Below are 16,096 nucleotides of genomic sequence, written 5' to 3' on the forward strand. Positions count from 1 at the left end.
TTTAGCCAGCTCTGCCTTGAGAATCAAGAGCAAATGACCCAGCTGAATGATGTAAAAAGTTTTAAGTTTGGCCAGAAAGGAAGTTCTGGTAAAGTTGGGGCCGGCAAAGATGGAGCAGAGAAGAACTTGGTTGCTAAAAAGATTAGCATTAAAAAGAAGCCACATACTTTGGAACAGGACAGTAGAAAGGCTAACCTGAGGGCATCACAGGAAGCTGTAAGGCTCTAAGGCTCAAAATTACAAAGGTGAAACATTGCTTTGAAAAGAAAGCCCCAGGGCACCATGTTCCACAATAGTAGCAGCCTAGAGCATGGGAATTTGCTCCTCAAAATTCAGTTTATAGTGCGCAAACATTTTTGCACTCAGAGACTCCTACAGCCATGACAAAAGGAAGCCTGGCTGTGCTCCAGTTGGCAGCAGACCTTCACATCATCCATGTGGTGCTAGTTTTATGTGCATACAGAATGCAGTAGTTGTGGGCTCAAGAAGGCTTCCACCCAGACTTCAGAAGGCCTGGGAGGTCAGACAGTGTGCTCCTGAGAGGGCAGTATGTGAAGCTGTGAGGATGAAGCCAGTTCAGTGGAGACCTCCAGGATGTTGGAAAAGCCAGGAACATGGAACATCTCAGGAATGACAGGAAGTGTGAATGAAGTCAGCCCAAGAGAGAAGCAATGAGGGCTACAATCAGCTGCAATGCTTATGGGCAGGGCCACTGAAGAAGCCCTTTGCAGTTCACATCTCGCCACAGATTTCCTGTGTGCTAGACATGTATCAACACAATTTAATGTTTGCCCCGCTGGATTTCAGTATTGATTTGGCCCCATTCCTTTATATCCCCCTATTTCTTCTTTTTGGAATGGGAATGTTTACCCTGCACTTCTGTATGTCAGAATTAACTTTCTTTTCGTTTTTACAGGGTCTTGAAGCTAAGAGCTTGCCTTAAATCTCAAAGGAGACTTTGGACTTGGACTTTTCAGCAGTGCTGAGACTGTTTGGACTTTGGCAACTCTTAGAGAGTGACTAAATGAATTTTGCAGAAAGGGGTGCTCATGAGTATTTTTGGAGCCAGGGTTGGAATATTATGGTTTATATCTAGATGTGTCACCTAAGGCCTCATGCGCTCACAGATGGGGCTTTGAGGTGGTGGAGTGGATCATGGGGGTGTGATATTATCAGTGGATTAGTCCATTGATGAGTTTACAGCTAAACCTGATTTGGGAGGTGAGGCTTGGTTGAAGGAGGTGGGTCACTGCGGGCATGACCTGGAAGGGTAGATCTCCCTTCCTCCCCCCTTGCTTCCTGCTGCCATGCCATGAACTATTTGTCCTGCTATGCCCCTCTGACATGCCATCGTGCCTTGGTACTAGACAGCTATGAACTGAAACCTCTACAAACTGTGAGCCAAAATAAACCTCTCCTCCTTAGATTTGTGAGTGTTGGATATTGTGTCCCACTGACAAGAAAGTAACTAAGACAATTGTTAGTGGGCCTACTCAGGGGCCAAAGTTTCAGTTGAAGTTAAATCGACTTGTTTCACTCAAAATGATTGTCTGTAAATTCTCAGCTATATTTTTTATTTTCTTAGCTGGATTCTCTTCTTGGCCACATGTAGCAAAAGTGTGATGATCTCACAGCTGGTGGGTAGAATAGAATTAAATATGATGGTACTACTGTCACAAGAAGAAAACAGCGTATCTTTATATTAAATAGATGGAGGCACAGCTTTATCACTAAGGCAACTGACATCACCTTGAGTCAGGGAATCAGGTGCTGTGGAGTAAAAAAAGATTCTGAATTTAGAAACTTTAATATCTTATGGTGCTGCCTCTTCTCATGGCTAGATTTTGTTTATTAAGCTTTCATGATATTGGGCTGTGTAGAAAGAGTTTAGAAATCTGCTTATTTAACGCAAGCCAAATTGGTCTGCTTAAGAGGGCCATTCTGAATGCAAACGGATCCTACCATTTTGCAAAGAGTACAGTAATGCGAATGTTGTGTTTTCTAAGGGTTGAAATACTGATTTTAAAAAATGTACCAATTATACTATATTCATCAATTATTACTTTACAAGAGTTTAATAATTTTATGCTTAAATTAGTGCCTAGAATGGTTTAAGACTCTACATGTAGATTAGACCCATCTACTTCTTTTATAAATCTGCTTCATCTACAGATAGAGACTTGCTGACCTTAATTAGCCTTACTATTTACAGCAGCACCTTATTCACTGAGAAGAAATGAAGTATTTTATATAAATTCCTTCCACCAAAATTAGTGAGCCTCTCTTGGACAGAAGTGTTGGGGATGCAACAGTGAAGAAGGCCAAGCCTTACTTTCCTTTTATGAGGCAGTTACAGTATTCTGTTCGCTCTTTGTTCCTTTTTTAAGAAATTCCTTCCACATGGATGGGAAAAGGGGCAGAAGAAAGCGCATTGTTTCCATTTAAAGGTATAACTTAGGATTTGTACACATCACTTTCACACATATCCTACTTGCCAGAACCCAGTCCTGTGGTGACACCTAGCTACCAAGGAGGCTGGAAATCACTGCTCTTAACATGTGACCATATGTCCAGCAAAACAAAACAACAAAATCCCTCAAATTTATTATTCTATGAGAAAGGAAGAATGGATATTGGGGGATAATCAACAGTCTCTACTATACATTGTCTCTGATGTAAACCTTGAATCTTTGGTCAGGTGGATGATTTACAAGTATATGGAGATCATATCACCATAACATTGTCCATCCATTTCCTCGAGGATAAAACCTCAAATGTGTCAGCTAGACATACAAGTTTATCACGATTTGTTTCCTGCTTTTTCACTCTGCCTAATGTTGCATTCTAAGTTGCAGCTTTACTGCAACTACTTGTACTTTGGCAAACTGACCATGGTTTCTTATCCTCATGCATTTTTACTTACTACTCTTCCTGAAATGCTAACTACCACCTGTCCGTCAGGGTTTAGTTTGGATGGCACCTCTTATGGGAAGATTTCCTTAAGCCTCTTCTACTTCAAAACTGCTGTCAAGTGTTTCTTTCATATATTTCTATAATATTGTTTATGTCCTTCTTTACCATTCTTTATTACACTTGATCTTAGCCAAAAGGCTGAGAAGCGATAGCATCCATTCTTAAAAGTAGTATTTTTACTTCTGAGTCACTTTCATTGGCTTGTGGGTCCCTGTCAGAACTAGTTATCTCTATTGTCTGGCATAGTACCTAACCCAGAGTTGAATTTAATGTTTGTTGAAAAAGAATATGAATGAATGAATATTTCACCTACTAACTAGAGCTACTTTGTCAAGCTGGCAGGTCTTCCATTTTGCCATCCAGAAATTGCAATATAGTACTTCTCTTCCAGTAAGCAGGACAGCGTAATTTTATACTAGACATTGGTAAAATGGGAAAGTTTAAAATTTAGAATTATGAGGAGCTCTGGTGATCATTTAGCCTAACCTGTATAATTTAGAAAGATGCATAATCCAATGGAGAGAGAAAGAAGTTAAAATACTTATGGGCATCTATCTTCAAGGAGCTTGCAGTGTATTGGACAGATGGTATTTATACATGTGAAAAGCATGATTTTAAAAAAAGGTGTCAAAAGTGTAGAAAAGGTTGGAATAGTCAAAGTAGGTTTGACCAAAGAATTAAGCTTTGAACTATTCTTTCATGTTGGCTAGGGTTTTAACATGAGAGAAAATTTAAGGTGTAGGAAATATATAAATGGGCAATAATAAAGATGTATATGAGAATTTAGTTGTATATTCAGTTGATCAACAGTAAAACAGAAATCAGAAAAATGGTGAATAATAGGGTACTGAGAGAAATCATGGGCAGTTTTCAAGTAGGTGACTGATGTAATGAAGATGATTTTTACATTTTATTTGGCTTATAGCTGCACTGGGCTGCAGGTTAAATGGGTCATGAAATTGGCACATTATGTAATATTGCCAATTAAAAAATATGAGCTTAATGGGTTCTCATTTTTTGGTCAAAGGTAAAAGCACAAGCGATATATTATCAGTTCCCATAATAATTAACATAACAATGTCAGAGTTTTTCTTCATGGGAAAAGTAATCCCAAGCAGCAAGCTTGTAATATTAGTAATGTTCATGCATTAGTCATGACATACTGTAGATAATTGCATAAGCGCTCATGTTACACCAATAAACTAAAAATTCGTGAAGTAATTGAGAACCTGATAGCAGCTGAAGAATTAGATTGTGCTGTTTTGCCAGTATTCAGAGACTAGACAAATTAACATGAAGAAGCATGAACCCTCCTGGTACATTTGGGAGTCATTTTGTTCCAAGAATTTTTTTTAGTAAGCTAATATGATATATTGTATTTTGGTAAATGCACCAAGGAAGGCAATAATCAGAGCTCTGTAGTACATTAAATTTCATCTAAAAATGAAAAGCATAAGAGAAGAATCTTCAATTCTGACCTTGTATAAAGTAGGTACATAAGGCGAGATTTGTTACATTAGTAGCTCATTTGTATAGTCAGGGATAAGTGTATTTCTTTAAGGGAAATAAGTATGTGGACTTGGAGGGTGAGTCACGAAATGGCTTTAACCCAGGCTTTTGAATAAATCTCAATTTACAGCTGCAGAAATATATTTTTCTTTTTTTCTGTTTGTTAAGAACTACAGAAACACATTGGATGGATATGAGAAGAGCTTGTGTTAGCATTTATTTTTCTCCTAAGAATTAGAATATTCTTGTTAAATGGTGTTCATTTGAGTTCATTTAAGTTGTGTTGATTTGAGTCTGAAATATTTGTTCAACCCTTTTTAGCTGGTATTTGTCTCATCTCAGATGGTATACAATTAAATGTGTAAATATTTATTCTGTAACATAGTTGTATTTCAACATCACCTAAATTTATATAGACTTTTGAAAACTGAAGTGCATTTCCCCTAATAAAAATGTGTGTTTTTTCATTGATTCCTTTTTTCTTACTGCTAGAAAATCTGGTGAACTTTATACCACCATATATTTCTTTTTTGTTTTTGTTTTTTCCCTTTTTCCATCATATATTTCTTATGCCACTACAACAACATGAAAATCTGTGACAACCAGTTTTGGCATCATCATACAAGGTGTGATAAAAAATATGGTGAATGTTTAAATTTTTAAAAAATTGTTACAGTAAAAGACATGTTGGCATTAATCCCTCTCAAAATAATCTCAATCACTTTATTTCCATTATCCTTGCCACTTTCCAATGCAGTTCTGGAAGTCCTTTTTCGTGAGAGGCTGTAGTTGCACGGTTGTGGCTGCCTGGATGTCTTGAATTGATTCAAAATGTTTACCTTTCTCGGTCATTTTGACTTTGGAGAAGAGCTAGGAGTCACACAGCAATGGATCTGGTAAATAAGGTGGATGAGGGGACACTGTAATGTTTTTATGAACCTACCTTTCCATTCAGTGGTATTTGGCAGCAGCATTTACCATATTTTTGACCCGTAAGCTTTATTTCAAATCTGATTCTGCTGCTTGCTACTTGTGTCACTTCATTGTGTTTAGTACAGTGCCCAGAATATGAGAAGATTCCATGAATGCTAGCTATTATCACTACATGTCATAAAGACACTCTTGATAGAGGACTTCCAGAACTGCTTCAGGAAGTAGCAAGAATGGTGGGTTAAGTGTGTTCAAAGGGAGGGAGAGTGTTTTGAGGGGGATTAATGGCAATGGGTCTTACTGTAATAATTTTAAAAAATTTGAACATTCACTGTATATTTCAATCATACCTAGTACACTACCATAAGACTTACTGTCATAATGTTTTAGGATAGTCTTGCTACTGAAAGTGCCACGAAGACACAAAGTCAGTTCTTAGGATTTCCTAGCTATCACCTATTGAAAAATATCTGTTCTACTTCCTAATCTGATTGAAATCCTAATCAAAATACTCAACACAATTTAGGATATAGGATGTAATAAGAATTCTTCAATGTACATCAGCACATATCCTATTTATCTATTACAGGAAATGGTACTTAATATGGACTTAAGTTATAGTGTAGTTGTGGTTGAGAGTGTCAACTGTAAACTTTATTTCTTTTTTGTTGTTTTTTGAGACAAGGTCTTGCTTTGTAGTTTAGGCTGGCTCTGATCTCACTGTATAGCCCTGGCTGACCTCAAACTTGTGGGGATCCTCCTACCTCAGCCTCCTGAGTGTTAGGATTACAGGTGTGCACCACTATGCCCTGCTCTAAGCTTTATTTCAGATCTGATTCTGCTTCTTGTTACTTGTGTCACTTCATTGTGTTTAGTACAGTGCCTAGAATATGATAAGATTCAATGAATGCTAGTTATTATCATTTTATAGAAATAGTAATTATCTGGGTATCAAAAGAACTTTGGCTGCTAGTTTAAAATTTATTTTGCCAGTTACTTTATTTAATTCAAACTCCATCTACAGAAGAAGAAATATCAGAAGAATGAGATAAGTGAAAAAGTCAGCAATTTAGAAGTTATCAAGTAATAGGGCACATTTTTGGTGAGTAAATTACTCATTTTTGTCAATTATTTGGGCAAATAACAAACAGAAAGTGAGAAAAATGATCACCAGACTAAGAATAATTGCTTCTTGTTCTTATTGATAAAATTTGTTTTATATTTACCCCAATATTAGGAATTACTCTGGTTTTGCTTAGACATTAAAAAAAGGTTTTTGAAATAATAAAAGATTCCCAGAAATTTGCAAAGATAGTACAGGGAGGTCTCAGATACTCTTCACCCAGTTTTTCCCAATGGTTGTGTCTTATGTAACTACAGTACATTTTGCAAGCCAGAGACTGACATTGGTACAATGCATGTGTAAATGCCATTTTATCTCACTATAGATTTTATAACCACATCCACAAGAAGATAGAGAATTCTTTCATCATTGCAAATATAATTTCAAGACTTCGAGAGGAGAAGGAAGGAAAGTCTGTTGTATTTATCCATATTTTTCTTATCATATTCTTTCTTCCTTCCTAATGTTCCAAGATTCTTTTATCATTTCCTTTCAGATTAGATAATTTCCATGAGTTATTCTTCCAGGGTAGGTCTACTGGCAACACATGCTTAATTTTCCTTCATCTGAGAATGTCTCAATTTCTCTTTTGATTCCTGAAATATATTTTTGTTAGATACAGTTTTCTTGGTTGACAGTTCTTTTCTTTCAGTACTTAAAAAATCATGTGTATCTCCTCCGTATGGCCTCCATGGTTTCTGATAAAAAAAATCTGCTGTCATGTGAATTGTTGCTGTCCTATAGATAAGGTGTCATTTCTGTTTTCAAGACTTTTTGTTAATAATTTTCAGAAGTTTGAGTATGATATGTTTCAGAGTAGATTTCTTCGGGTTTATTCTACTTGGGGTTTGCATACTTTCTTGAAACTATGGGTTTCTCATTTCTTTAAGTACTGTGGTCTTACCTTATCTACAGTTTTGCTTTTCATGGTTTCAGTTACCTGTGGTCAACTGCAGTTCATCAATTACATGGAAAATTCAAAAAGGAGGAATGACAGTATTATAGGGTTCAGTACTGTTCAGTTTCTGGCACCTTTTGGGAGTCTTTGAATGAATCCCCTACTGATATGGGGAGACTACTGCACGTTTCAGCCTTACTTGCTTTCTTCTCCCAGGATTCTGATGACCTGAAGGTTAGATTTTTTTGTTATAGTCCCTCAGAGGTACCTGGTCATTTGTCCATTGTTTTTCAGTATGTATTCTCTCCATCCTCCAGGCTGGGTAATAATGTTGTTCAGTCTTCCAGTTCACTCATTATTTCCTCTGTCCCTTTTGTTAAGCTGTTGAGCTATATGTTGATTGATTTATTTTGATTATTATATTTTTTCAGCTTTCAGTTCCACTTGATTATTCTGTATATCTTCTATTTCTTTACTGAGGCTTTTGTATTTCTTTGCTGAGATACATTGTGTGAAGTGTGTTCATAATTGCTAATTGAAACATTTTTAGGGTTGCTTTTTTAATCTTTGATAATTCTAACATCTCTGTCATCTTGGTGTTATCTATTGATTTTTTTTTCATGCAGCTTGATATTCCTGGTTCTTTATATAGTAAATGATTTTATTGTGGCAATATAGTCAATTTAGGCATTATGTCAATACATTCTGGATCTTATCGAAATATTCTGTTTTAGTTGGCTCCGACACCTCTCTGTTACAGGGAAGGAGGATGCTGCCTCATTACTGCCATGTGTGTTTAGACTCTTAGGTTCCCCAGTTGATTTCCTCTGGTACCCAAAGGGGTGATCCTCCTTACTGATGAGTAAGAATGGGACTCTTAGTTCTGCACTAGGTCTCCCATGATACTTCCCTGCCTGAGAGGAGTAGGAGTAGCTTGTTACTGCTCTCCACATGGCCCCTACTGACACCAGGAGGGAGGAATGGCTATATAGCCACAGGTAGTGGTGAAAATCCTGACTCTTTACTAAGCCTCCTCTGCTGCCATCCCAGTGGATGATGCCTTTTTTTTTTTTTTGGTACCGGGGATCTAACTCGGAACCTTGCACTTGCAAGGCAGGCAGCAGATCCACTGAGCTAAATCCCTGGCCCTATTCTTTATAGTATTGTGAAGGTAGTAGTCTAGGCTCCCATTTCAAGCCTTTGGTGACATGATGCAGTGCTACATTTTAAAAATGGTGTTTAGCAGAGATAGAGTAATTATTGTACAAATGATGTTTATCTTGCTATTCTGTCCCTTTTATGGCACTTTGGCTAGAGAGAAGAGGCTTGCTTGCTTTTTTGTTTCTCTGCATTCATTTTCATTTCTAGCTTGTCAGCTTAATGTTTGGAATATATAAGGCAAAAAATAAAATAAAATAACCAAGGAACTTACCACTGCGTTGTGCCTTGAAAGTCCTTAGCCTATCTGGCTTTCTTGACAATTTGCAGAACCATTATATTTGCCTTTTGTCAGGTGTCTGTGGTTGTTAGTTTTACTTTGTAGGAGAAATCAGGAAAAACTACCTACTTCATCTTTACAGAAGCAGAAGTTTGGCTTATTTTTGGCTTTACTGAAGTTTTGTTAAGTTATTATGGTTTAATTATCTCTGAACTTGAAACTTGAGACTAATCTTTGTCTTAATTTGGGAGATATTTTGAAGTGGCTTTACATGGCGTTTTGCTGCTTTGGCAATGATGTTGTTTAATATATATTAGTTTGTAAGGCAAAGTTGTAAGTCAAAGAAACCACACAGACAAGAGTCTGTTAAACCTTTAAGAATTTATGTATATTAAAAAGAAACATGTTTGAGGTAAGAGCAGTAAAAGTGGAGGAATACCTAGAGGCACAGATTTCATGAAGACAAAAATTTTGAAGTCAGAATGAGGAAATTAGTGTCATATTGAATTTAGTAATGTAATTATATATAATGCTTTAGTTATGATTAAATGTACATGTTACTGCAGCACCAGTTACCTAACAAGCACATAACTCATGTTAAAATCCTTTAAAGACATATAATACTTGCACATATTATTGTTTTACATGGCTTGAAACCATAAATATAAATTAGATTTATTGAAAGGCTCTCTGCTTTAACAATAAATTTTCTAAGTACTTCAGTATCTTAGTGTGATTTTACTTTGTCTTTTTAGTTATATCACTGTTAAGAGACTTTGAGAACTTGACTTCAAAATAATAACAATGTTAAAATTTCCCCCATTCCTGAGGTGAAAACCTACTGATAAATGGGGGGGAAAGATCCATTGATGGTCATAGATAAAATTTAATGAAGAATAAGATATTCAGAGTTGCACATAGCCCTACATAGCAACCCTTTCAGTTTTATACAGGAGGAAACTGAAGCCCTGGGATGTGAAGGGATTTTGGAAAGATAAAAGTTATTTAGAAGAACTGGAACTCAGATTGCCTGCTCCTGTGGCCATTGTATTTCCCACTAGGTAATACAATGAAGGGAGATTCAGTCCTGGCCTGCCCTCAAAAGAGTCCAGTTGGGGAGATGAAAAGGGTGAAGGTAAATATAGCAAATAGTAGAAAGTAACCCTTCCCATAAAGAGGTTTGGATACAGTTCTGTGAAATTTGGTTCTTCATACATTTAAAAATATACTTCAGTGTTGTACTGTGAATACACACGAAAAGGGAAGAAGTCAGAAAAATTTCTATACTCCTGAGAGAAAAAGTTCCTAAAATTTACTAATTTTTAAAGAAAAATCATATTCCTAGGATTAAAATGTGGGTAATACTGGTTTAAAGTTTTTCATTACTTAGCCTAAGTTTTTATGTAAATGAATAGATATTGTGACAGTGAATCTTGATTGTCAACTTCACTGTATTAAAAAACACCTAGGAGATTAGGACAGCTCACACATAAGTGGGTCAAGTAGGTAGGACCCTGGCCTTTGGCACCAGTCCACTGCTCTGTTTCCCAGCTGCCATGAACTAGGCAGCTTTGCTTCACCATGTTCTTCTGCTATGATGGTCCTACCTTGGAACTAACTGACCATAGATGCAAACCTCTGAAAACTTGAGCCAAAATATTTTTTGAGCCAGCAACAGGAATGCTAATATAGATGTTAAATGAATAAATGTACACAGGTTATATAGATATAATTTTAGGATTAGATTCAGTAGATAGCAGCCTCAAAGAGATAAAAGTCATTTCAATATAAGGAGATTTTCTAATACAGCTGTTGAGATATGGATTGGGCCCATCTCAGGGTACAGGGAATTCCTAGTATAGGAGGTGATCATAGGAAGGCTTATGGACCTCTTGCCAAGGATGATAGTGTAGAGTGAAATTTAACAGCATATAGGTGATAGAATCCATATGATTTATAAAATTCTCTTTGAACATCTATATTTTGTGACTTGAATTATTTCAATAACTCTCTAAACTGGAAACAGACATAAATATTTTATTTTCTTTACTTTCCACAAGAAATCCTTTTTTTCTTGATTTTTATAGTAGCAAATTATGTCTAATGGCAAAAATAAGTCTATGACTATGAACTGACATCCTCATTATGTTAGGACTGTATCATAATTTTATCAAAGGTGCGTTTTATCACAGGTGCTTATAGGACAAACACATTTTCATGAATGCATCAAAGAAAGAGTTCTTCATTTCATCATTGAAAGAATTTAAACAGAAGGCAAGAATTTCCTTCTGTGCTAGAGTTTTCTGACTATAATAGGCTATGAGTAAGATGTCCTTAACTTCCATTTTTATTGGTATTTGCTTACAATACGTAATAATTACCTTCATTTTGGGAAATTGGCATCTATATAAAGAATCTACCAAAAATGTATACACATTTTAAGAAAAGCAAAATATTATAATGTTTTTTTCAACAGATGGTGTTACCCTCATATGGGGGAACCTAGAGGATGTCATATATCACAGAAAGCCCACTACACTGCTGGCCCTTAGAGAAGAAATTGAAAATGCATATTCAGTAATCTCAATGACCAAGGTTATGCAAGCAACAGTTTGCCATACTAATAAATGTCTGGAAGCTAATGGTGACCACTTGAGCACCTCTTATAATTGTAGAGGACAAAGGTAACTTGTATTAATCTCATGATGGCTCAATAAATTTACTGTTAAAATATTGATACAAAATTTTCTTTTCCTGAAGCATGTATACATTTTTGGATGCTCGGTCTGTCTGACTCTCTCTTGATGGATAGATATAGATACAGATACAGATACAGATATAGATATAGATATAGATATAGATACAGATATAGATATAGATATAGGTAGATATATAATGATCACTTTCAACCCCTTTCTCCTTCACCTTTCCTTCTCCCTCTCTCCCTGGATCTTCTGCCCCATCTCCAAAATGTCTACTTCCCCATGTCCTACCATCTCTCCTTCATTTTACTCTTTACTGTATTTATATTTGAGTTTCTCAAATAAGAGAAACCATGCTATATTTAACATTCTGTCTGATTTATTTCATTTAATATTATGGTCTCAAGATTCATCCATTTTCCTACAAAATGACTCAAATTCATCTTTTTTATGCCTAAATAATACTCCATTGTGTTATATACTACATTTTCTTTATCCATTCAGTTGTTGATCGGCAGCTAGATTGTTTCTATAGAGTAGCTATTTTCCTAGAGTAGCTATTGTGAATCGCACTGCAATAAACATGAATAGCCAGATATCAACAACTCTTTTGGGAAAATACCCAGGAGAGGTATAACAGGATCAAATGAAATTTCTATTTTTATTTTTTTGAAGAATCTCCATACTGATTTCCATAGTGGTTGCAGTAGTATATATTCCTATCAGTGATGTAGAAAAGTTTCTTTTTCCCACATCCTTGCCAGCATTTGCTGTTTTATATGTTCTTGATGATAGCCATTCTGACCAGAGTAAGGTGGAATTTCAGAGTTGTTTTGATTTGCATTTACATAATGGCTAAAGATGCTGAAAATATTTTTTGTACTTATTAGCCATTTGTTCTTCTATTGAGAAATGTCTGTTCATTGTATTTGCTCATTTATTTTGATTGGGTCATTTGTTTTTTAAGGTCTAATTTTTTTTTACTTCTTTGTATATTCTAGGTAATACTTTTCTGTCTGAGGAATAGATGGTAAAAAATTTCCCCATCCTATAAGTTTTCTCTTCACGCTGTTGATTGTTTCCTTTGCTGTGCATAAGCGTTTAATTTGATACAATCCCATTTGTTGAATCTTGGTATTATTTGTTATGCCATTGGAGTTCTGTTCAGGAAGTCTTTGCCTATGGCTATGAATTCAAATGTTTCATCAAATCTATCTTCAAGTAGTTTTAGTGTTTCTGTTTTTATATCTCGATCTTTGAGTCATTTTGACTAGATTTTAGTAGAGGATGAGAGATATGGGTCTAGTTTCATTCTTCTGCATTTGGATAACCAATTTTCCCAGCACCATTTGTTAAAGGGGCTACCTTTTCTCCAGAATATATTTTTACCTCCTCTGTGAAAGACGAGATGGCTAAAGGTGCCTAGGCTCATTTCTGTGTCTTTGATTCTATTCCATTGGCCTACATGCCTATTTTTGTGCCAGTGCAATGCTGTTTTTATTACATAGCTTCATAATATTATTTGAAATTTGGGATTCTGAGGCACCTTTGTTTGATCTTTTTGCTCAGGATTGTGTTAGTTATTCTGAGTCTCTTTTGGTTCCATATAAATTTTAGGATGTTTTTTCTAGTTCTGTGAAGACTGTTGTTGGTATTTTGATAGAAATTGCAAATTCTTACAAAATCTACATGTCACTTTTGGTAATATGGCCATTTTGATTATATTTATTCTGCTGATATATGAACAAGGGATGTCTTTCCATTTTCTAACATTGTCGTCAATCTCTTTCTCTTGAGTATTAAAGTTTTCATTATAGAGGTCTTTCACCTTCTTGGTTAGGTTGATTCCTAAGTAATTTTTTTGAAGCTACTGCATATAGGTTTGTTTTCCTTACTTCTTTCTTGGTGGGTTCATTATTGGTGTACAGTAATGTTATTGACTTTTTTGTGTGTCAATTTTGTACCTTTCCACTTGATCGAATTTATTAGTTTAAAAAAAACTTTATTATTGTTATTATATTATTATTTTAAACTTTATTATTTTATTTTTTATTAGTGCATGGTTGCAGTACATAATGATTGCATTCCTCATGGGGAATTAGTACATGTACATAACACACCCCAATTCCTTTTTTCATTGCCTTCCCCTACCCTCCTTCTCCCCTCCCTCCATTTCTTGGTCCTCTTCCCTTTTGCAAAAGATCTATGTATTTCCTATTATCTTTTATTTTGTTCTTTGTTTGTATTTTGGGTTTTTCATATGAGGGAAATCATGCAATATTTAAGATTAAGTATCTGATTTATTTCATTTAATATTATGGTCTTGAGGTACATCCATTTTCCTACAAATGACTCAGGTTTATCCTTCATTCTGGAAGAGTGGTATGCTATTGGGTAAAACACACTTTCTTTTACAAATAAAGATAGTTTGACTTCTTTTTCTATTCACATTACTTTTATTTCTTTCATGATTGCTCTGGCTAAAGTTTTGAGATCTATATTTGAGAAGAGTGTTGAGAGTTGTCTCATTCTTGATTTTAGAGGGAATGCTTATAGATTTTCCACATTTAGTATGAAGCTGGGTATTGGTTTGTCATAAATGGCTTTTATTAGTTTCAGGTAATCTCCTTCTACACCTGATTTTGTCAGTTTTTACTATGAATTGATGTTGGATTTTGTCAAAGGCTTTTCTGCATCTATTGAGATGATCCTGTTGTTTCTATCCCTAATGGGATTTACGTGGTATATTACATTTATTGATTTACATATGTTATACCACCCTTGCATCCCTGGGGTGAAGCCAATTTGATCATGATATATGATCTTTTAAATTATTTGTCGCATTCTGTTTACAAGTATTTTATTGAGAATTTTTTGCATCTATGTTCATCAAGGTTACTGGCCTGTAGTTTTTGTTCTTGTTATTGTTGGGTACTTGTTCAGTTTTGGTCTCAGAGTGATGCTGGCTTCATAGAATGAGTTTACGAGTGTTCCTTTCTTGCAATTTCATGGAAGAGTTTGAGGCATACTGGTATTAATTCTTCACTGAAGTTTTTGTAAAATTCAGTGGTGAATTCATCTGTTCTTTAGATTTCTTAGTTGGTAGAGTTTTATTACTGTACTAATTTCACAGCCTGTTATTGGTCTGTTCTCTTTTTTCATTTCTTCTTCATTAAATTTTTGGAAGACATACTTGTCTAGAAATTTATTTGTTTCAGATTCTACGTTTTGGAATTTAAGTTTTCAAAGTAGTTTCTTATAATCTTCTGAATTTCAGTGGTGTGTGTTTTAACTTTCTAATTGTGATCAATAAAATATTAAATGTTTTTTCAATATAGATAGTTCAAGTACTTTCTGTATTTTATTAAAGTTTCTCTATATATATGGGAAAACATTTTTAAAAAGCAAAGTAATTGTGAAAAATAAATCTTCTGTCTCTGGAGGCTTGCAAGGATTTTTATTTTTGTTTACAGATGTTTTCTATGGAAATACATGCATGTGTGTACATCTTTTTTAAACACAAATGAACGCACACACACACACTATATATATATATATATTTTCCATATCAGGACATAAATACCTACTTTATTTTTGTATCTTCTATATTTTTTAAGAATTGAGGTATATTTAGCATGCCATAGCAAGACACTCCTGTCTCGCCTCCCTCTATTCCTGGCAGTCACAATTCTGTTTTCTGTCTCTGAATTTTCTTATTATGGACATTTTATATAAATGCAATCATACAAATACTTATTGTGACTAATTTCTTTTACTTAATGGTCATCTAAGTTATAGCATATCATTCCTTCATTCCTTCTATGGCTGAATAATTTTACATTATAGAGATACACTACATTTTCTTAATTCACTCATTAGTTGACAGATATTTGAGTTATTTCAACTTTTTAGCCATTATGAATAAAGCTGCTATGAATATTTGTGCACAAGTTACATGACAGGTTTCTTTATTTTTAATTGTATTGTGTAATTTTGGTGTTCTGTTGTTTAAATAGTCTCCTATCTAAGGGCAATAAAGTATGTATTCAGACTTTTCATTTGCTATTGCAAACAGCTTTGTACATACATTTCTTTATTTGTGAGACAACAAGGTAGAGGTAGAATTGCTGCAGCAAAGTTATATATAATTATGAACTCCTTGCTCCTGGGAAAGTTTCATTAATTTTTACTTTCAAGTATTTGTTTCCTTACAACCTTAAAAAGAGATTATCTTATTAGTCTCTGTAGCATCTGAAATATGCATTTATATTTCTAATATATTCATGCTCTTGTTTTCTGGACAAGTCTTCCAGAAATTTGTAATTATTATTAGATTTTTAAAAGCCTTAACAGCCTAACTTTTGCTTTTCTTGAGGTTCTATTATTTTATTTTCTGTTTCACTTTTTTTTTTGCTGTTTATTACTTCTATATTTGTACTATGTTTGGCCTTGCTATGTTGTTCTTTTGCTAGCTTATGAAACTGGATGCCTAATGCATACTTTTCTTTTAGAAGCATTTAATG

At 34.8% G+C, this 16,096-nt stretch overlaps 1 protein-coding gene and 1 pseudogene across 2 annotated transcripts in view; one reads left to right on the top strand and one right to left on the bottom strand.

Annotated features, from left to right (window-relative positions):
- Klhl13 (kelch like family member 13) overlaps window positions 1-16,096 on the top strand; it is a 199,852-nt gene that overhangs the window by 18,693 nt on the left and 165,063 nt on the right. The window lies entirely within an intron of this gene.
- LOC147821560 (U2 spliceosomal RNA) lies at window positions 3,030-3,123 on the bottom strand (annotated as a pseudogene).

This window comes from Heterocephalus glaber, unplaced genomic scaffold (genome assembly GCF_053883595.1).
Source record: "Heterocephalus glaber isolate CG9 unplaced genomic scaffold, H.glaber_assembly_v1.0 deba00001730, whole genome shotgun sequence".
In the NCBI taxonomy this organism is placed as follows: Eukaryota; Metazoa; Chordata; class Mammalia; order Rodentia; family Bathyergidae; genus Heterocephalus; species Heterocephalus glaber.